The sequence below is a fragment of the Cornus florida genome, unplaced genomic scaffold (genome assembly GCF_030987335.1).
Source record: "Cornus florida cultivar Cherokee Brave unplaced genomic scaffold, ASM3098733v1 CherokeeBrave_3.0.0_Hap2_Chr11, whole genome shotgun sequence".
NCBI classification, from domain to species: domain Eukaryota; kingdom Viridiplantae; phylum Streptophyta; class Magnoliopsida; order Cornales; family Cornaceae; genus Cornus; species Cornus florida.
In genome coordinates this window covers 133,251,865-133,258,007 of record NW_026775581.1, presented here as the reverse complement: position 1 = coordinate 133,258,007, position 6,143 = coordinate 133,251,865, and positions in this window count along the sequence as shown.

Below are 6,143 nucleotides of genomic sequence, written 5' to 3'. Positions count from 1 at the left end.
GAATAAAAATAGGCTCAATAGTGACTTTTGTAATCCTTCCAAAAATGGGAAAAAATGGAAGGAAAGGAGAGGACAGAGCAGGAGGGAGCAATGTAATACTAAATTTACCCTTGATCTAGGGTGCCAAAATTCACTGCGTTGAGGAAAGGCTAGAACAGAATTGCAGTCGCCAGAGACGAAGGGGCGCGTGTGCACGTGAAAGACGCGTTAGATCTACTCGCATGCACGTGTGACGGCGAGTGGGCGGCGAAGTTCAGTTCGGCGATGAATCAAGCATGGCAGATAAGTACATGGATGGAGCTAATTTCAATTTTGTGGCTGACCAGACCTCTTCACCGCTCATGGAAGTTATCGAACCTAACTATTTCACTATTGGTTCTGAAATATATGGGTTTTGAACTTTTGATTCTTGTAGATTTTGTAGTTTGCAGTTGCAGAGACTGAGAGAACAAGAGAGAAGGCAAGTTCAGAGTTGAGAACGAGAATAGAGATGGAGGCGAAGGCTGAAATTATTTGCCCTAATATTTGTTTTTCTGGTGGCCTATCATCCATGGGCCTATAAATTATGAGGCCCATAACTTTATTTTTTATAATATAAAAGGGTATAATAGTAAATTGACAAAAATACTTTCCTTCCCTTTCTTTTCCCAAACATAATTATTATCATTTCATTTCTTTTCCTTCATTAATCAACCAAACACGACAGGTAGTTAAAATTATCATTCATTTCCCTTTCCCTCATAACTAATATTATCCTATCTCTTCAAACTCACCGTATCAAACATAGCCTTAGGTACAAGGAGGTAGACACAGGAGGTAACTGATGCAAGTCCTGTGAGAATAGCGAACCAAACCCGTTCACTTGACCCGAAACATATATGTCCTGAGACTGAACCTAAGATTTTGCTAATTGGGCCAAAGTGGGCCCAAGTAATATATTAAAAAATTTTGAACCTTGATCCATATATTGAACCAAACTATATGGTTAAGTTTTAAGTTTTGCTAATTGGCCCGAAGTCGGCCCAAGTAATTTTTTAATTTTTACGGAGGGTGGCCCAACTAAACTTTGGTTTGGATTAATTTATAAATGACAACTTTGGTTTGGATTACTTTATAACTTTAGTGATAATAATTCTAAAAAATATATTAAATTTTTTTGAACCCTTATCTGTATATTGAACCAAACTATATGGTTTTGATCATTTTTAGGGTAAAGTGCAATAAATCCCCCTCAACTATACCCCAAGTGCAACTAATCCTCCTCAATTACAAATAACCCCCTTCAGCTATGCTCTTGGTGTAGTCTTAGGATAGAGAAGGTTTTTTCGATCATCTCCTATCACTGAAATTTTAAAAAGTCTATTTTACCCCTCTCATAAAAAGGGTGCCACTTCACAAAAAAAACGCTACCGTTTTCCTTCAGCAACTTAAATGAACTTAAATAAATTTAATAACCAATTATATGGTGACACCTCGTGTAACTTAAAATAAAAATCAGTTATATAATATAATACAAGCCATATATGTGTGTGTGTGTGTGTGTGTTATATGTACTGAGAGATATTGAAAATTGTGAAATAGAAGGGTCAACCCAACCAAGTTCTCTCTAACAGATTGAGGAAAGCGAAGCAGCGGCGACAATTAACAAATCCGACGACAGCAAAGAGTTGGCGAGGAATATGGCAATGGCAAATTTGGATGGCCATAGTAGGAATCAGTCCAGTGGCGACAACGATAAAGGCTTAACCAACTATGATAAAAGGCCTGATCAACGGCGATGGCTGTGAGAATGTTGTGATGGTGTTTCGATGGTGAAACCCGCCGACGTGGTTGTTGTAGCGACAATGGTTTCAATTAATGTTCTGTTAATTATATGTGTTTGGCAATGACGAGGTTATGAATTTTTCGAATGGGTTTGCTTGGTAATCAGCCATAAAGATATTGATGGAGTTTTGCGATTGGGTTTTGTTGAAATTCAAGAAATCGAAATTCAACTATCAATTTAGGGGTTCGGTCTGTACTTTAACTCACCGGATTGAGCTATGACGTTCCCGTTCTGAACTGAAACTCTCGGGTCTAGACTGAACTTCACCGGACGGTTAGTCATTGTTCTAAACCTTTTCTGATTTGGGTAGCTGAAATTCTCAGCTAATGATCGTCTTGTTTTAGCAACGAACCTTATATCTTAGATCACACCGGCCACTACCTTATTCTCCTTCAACCAGGACTCCTGCGGCGACCTGGTATATCCCATGGAGGGCGACGGTCGCTGACCTCCATAACTTGTTAGGTTGCTACAGTAGCAACCCCATCCTCCAACATGTAGCCACCCAAAGGTCACTACCATCCACGGCGAGAACTATGTCACAAAAATGACTTGGTCATATTCTTTCCCGGCGACGCAAAAATTGCCGTGGTGTTCTGATCAAAGTCGTCGCCGAAGTTCATGGAGTAGAGATTAAGCTCTTCATTTTGGTCTTCAATGGAAATAAAGAAGAGAGATAAAATTGGGTAAAGAAGATAGAGAGGATTAGGGATTTTGGGTTGAATGGGTAACAATCTTATAATATAAGGGTAGTATGGTATTTTTGTATGATAGAGGTTGAATGGTCATTTAATTTAAATATGGTATTGAGGGACTTAATTTAACGGCAAAAAAATTAACCGGTGGTCGGATTGGGTAAATTGCCACAAACCCCTAAGTTGAGGGGGTTATTAGGCCAATATATTAAATAAAAATTAATATGCATATTTTATTCTTAAATCTTAACACGTAAATTCAACAAACATTATTAATATGAAACAGTTAACGAGTTGTAATTTATAAATTATGTCAGCAAATTATAAAGGGGTGTTATCCATTTGGCGTTGGCAATGCAAATATATATATTTAAAACTCAAAATAATGATAATACTACCTTGTTATTTCATTTTTGGCCTTTTTGGTTATTATCATTGGGCAAAAGTCAAATAGCGTAGTAGTTTGTTTGCAAGTGACTTATTATCATTATTAAATAAAAAATAATATGCATCTTTTATTCTTAAATCTCAACGCATAAATTCAACAAACATTATTAATGTGAAACAGTTAACGAATTGTAATTTATAAGTTATGTTAGCAAATTATAAAGGGGTGTTATACATTTAGCGTTGATAATGCAAACATATATATTTAAAACTCAAAATAATGATAATACTATTTTGTTATTTCATTTTTGGTCATTTGGTTATTATCATTGGGCAAAAGTCTAAGTCACTTGCAAACAAGCTACTATGCTATTTGACTTTTGCCCATTTATCACCAAATTGTGTTTTAAAATTATGTGAATTTTCCATATATCTGACAAAAGATGGTATTGTAGAATTATTAACCAAATGGCATCTATTCACATGGTATAATGTACAGAAGTTTAAAAGTTAAAGTCATAAAGATGTGCAAGGAATTGGTGTGGGGATGGAATGAAGGTATACTTAGGTCTTAGATGATATCATCATATTTAATGTATATTCTGATTGGGACAGACTAACTGATTAGAGTTTAATAAAAAAAAATTGTTAAAAAATTATTTTTAAAAAATAAAGAAAATACATGATAAGGAATATAAATAAATAAAATAAAATAAAACAACAACAACAATTCATTAGTCATGTAAAGACAAAAAGAGACAATCACATATTCACAATGACTTTTTATTATTATTATTATTATTATTTTTTATCCTGGTAAACAAACCGCCAACAAACTAGTACAAGATCAAACATCAGCATATAATGCAACACCGTACATGATAAAGAACCACACAAAACCAAACACAAAATAACTCCATAGAAACCTAAAACTAAGCTAAGACATGATCACCATCATGAGAACCAAAGATTGTGCAACACCAACCAACAGGGCAAGTTTAGTAGCAAAAGACTAAGACGAATCCGAAGTAAAAGAATCCGTCGCCTGCGTCTCTATCCTTCCAAATGAAGCTGAATGCAGACCCACCAAACCACTTGGCAAACTTATCTCTGTCAACTTACTCACTACATCTCCCCCCACAACTTTCATCTTCTTATCTCTTTCAGCACCTTCAACATTAGAACCCCCTGAGATTGATTGACGACGTTTACGGCCCTTACAAATCGGAGACGATCCTTGACTATTAGAATTAACAAAAGAATCAGATTTATGCCCTTTAGACTTAATTACCTTAGCTTTCCCTTTCTTCAAGTCCTTCTTCATATGGGTTCGTGTTGTCAGCCGAAGTGTGGGAGTTAACGGTTTTGATTTGGTGGCTGACCTTGAGTTATCTAGATCTTGATATTCCTTTTGCTTATGATTTATCATCGTAGTCATGTCTCCTTTTAGTAATTTTTCCAGATTTCGAATTATTCTTGATACTGTACTTATTCTTCTGGTGTTTTGGTGGTGTCTTTTTCCTTTATTTTTGCTTTCTACGTCTGTACTATTGTGTGTCTTGTTCTGTTTTTCTGGTCGGTTTTCTGGTGGTGATGGTATGACTCGGTTTTGGCTTCTGAGGGTGTTTGTTTTTGTCAAATGGTGTGGATTTTGTTGGGGTGGGCTCTGGTTGTTTCGTTTTTTTTCAGTGGTTCTCTTATTTTTCTCTAAATCGGGGGTTTAGGATCTGGATACAGGGGCAGATTTATGGGTTTTCTTGGTGTTTCCATTGTCCCCAGTGGTCTTCTCGCCGATGGTGTATTTGGTCAGTTAGTTTATAGTGTAGTGATGTAGTGGCCTTGTTGGATCGCCAGCCTACATGGTCAGCGATGGTGATGTCGGTTCGTTTGGTGATGACGTCATGGGTGACGTCACTGATATTTTTTGAGGACGTCGTTGGTTAGATGGTAGTGGGGCCTATGCAAGTGATTTTTTAAACACCTCAACTGCTGTTTCTATTGCCGGCTCTGCTATGTATGATCAATTGTCTTATTTTTTGCACTGTGCAGCTTATGTGTGTGGCTGGGGTTCAATATCGTGTTTTATACGTTTCTTTTTCTACTCTACTACCATTTGTTTTACCTCAAGCTGTGCATGGCTGGTTTATCAATTGGTGTAAGTGCCATTTCTTTGACATTGGGGACTTAGTTATGATTATAGCCTATTGGTAACTGTGTCCATCTATGGTTAAATATCAATTGTCTTTGCCATTTTTGCTATGTCATTTTTTTTCATCTTCTCGTTTTTCTTTGTTGTGTTCCTGGTGGGGTATAATTGTGTTTATCTGTTGTATTTATATGGATACTCCATATGAGGGTGCGACGGAACAAGGAGTTCTTGATCAATTAAGGGGCTTGAAGTTGACTACGGCTGAAAAGGAGCCCATTCTTTTATATGAGAAAGACACGGCTCAAGGTGATCAGGTCTGCAAGGAAAGTATCTTTGCTAAAGTTTGGACATCTAAAACTATTACTCTTGCCGGAGCAAAGTTTATATTTGGTAAGCTATTTATTAAATTGTGGCCGAAGGATATGCTTCATATTACTTTTTCGCATAGGCTTAAAGTGTTTAAAGTGGTGGCGAACTTGTTCCAATTGATCATTCCGGATACGGTTGTTCATCATAATATTATTCATGGATGCCCCTGGTTGTTTGATGGGCATTTGGTTGTGATCAAATAGTGGGTGGAAGGGTTGTTAATGTTTGAAACACCTTTTCAAGTGTCCCCATTCTGGGTCCAGATCTCGGGTGTCAAGGCAAATCTTCTTTCCCAGAAGGTAGGTCAACGGATTGCCGATTCCTTCGGAAAGTGTTTAAAGGTGGAATTACGGGATAAAAGTATGTTTGATGGTCAAGAGAAATTTGTTGTTGATAGCCGGGTTTTACGATTAAAAGTGGAAATAGACCTTTTGCAACCTATTCACCGTCATGTTGTGCTAACCAGTCCTACTAGTGTTGAATCGCAGGCTCATGTAAGGTATGGAAAATTGCATTACTAAGAGTTGAAGGTTTTATTGCTAGGGATCTTTGGTACCCGGAGAGAGAAATTAGTGATGTTAAGGGGGACAACTTAGGTAAAAAATGGTTGTATGTTGAAGACACTGATTCGGATGGGATTGGGAACCAGGGTATTTTCAGTTTTTCTTCTGTATCCTGATAACTTCATGGATGGCCTATTGATTCTTGTTGGGGGTTT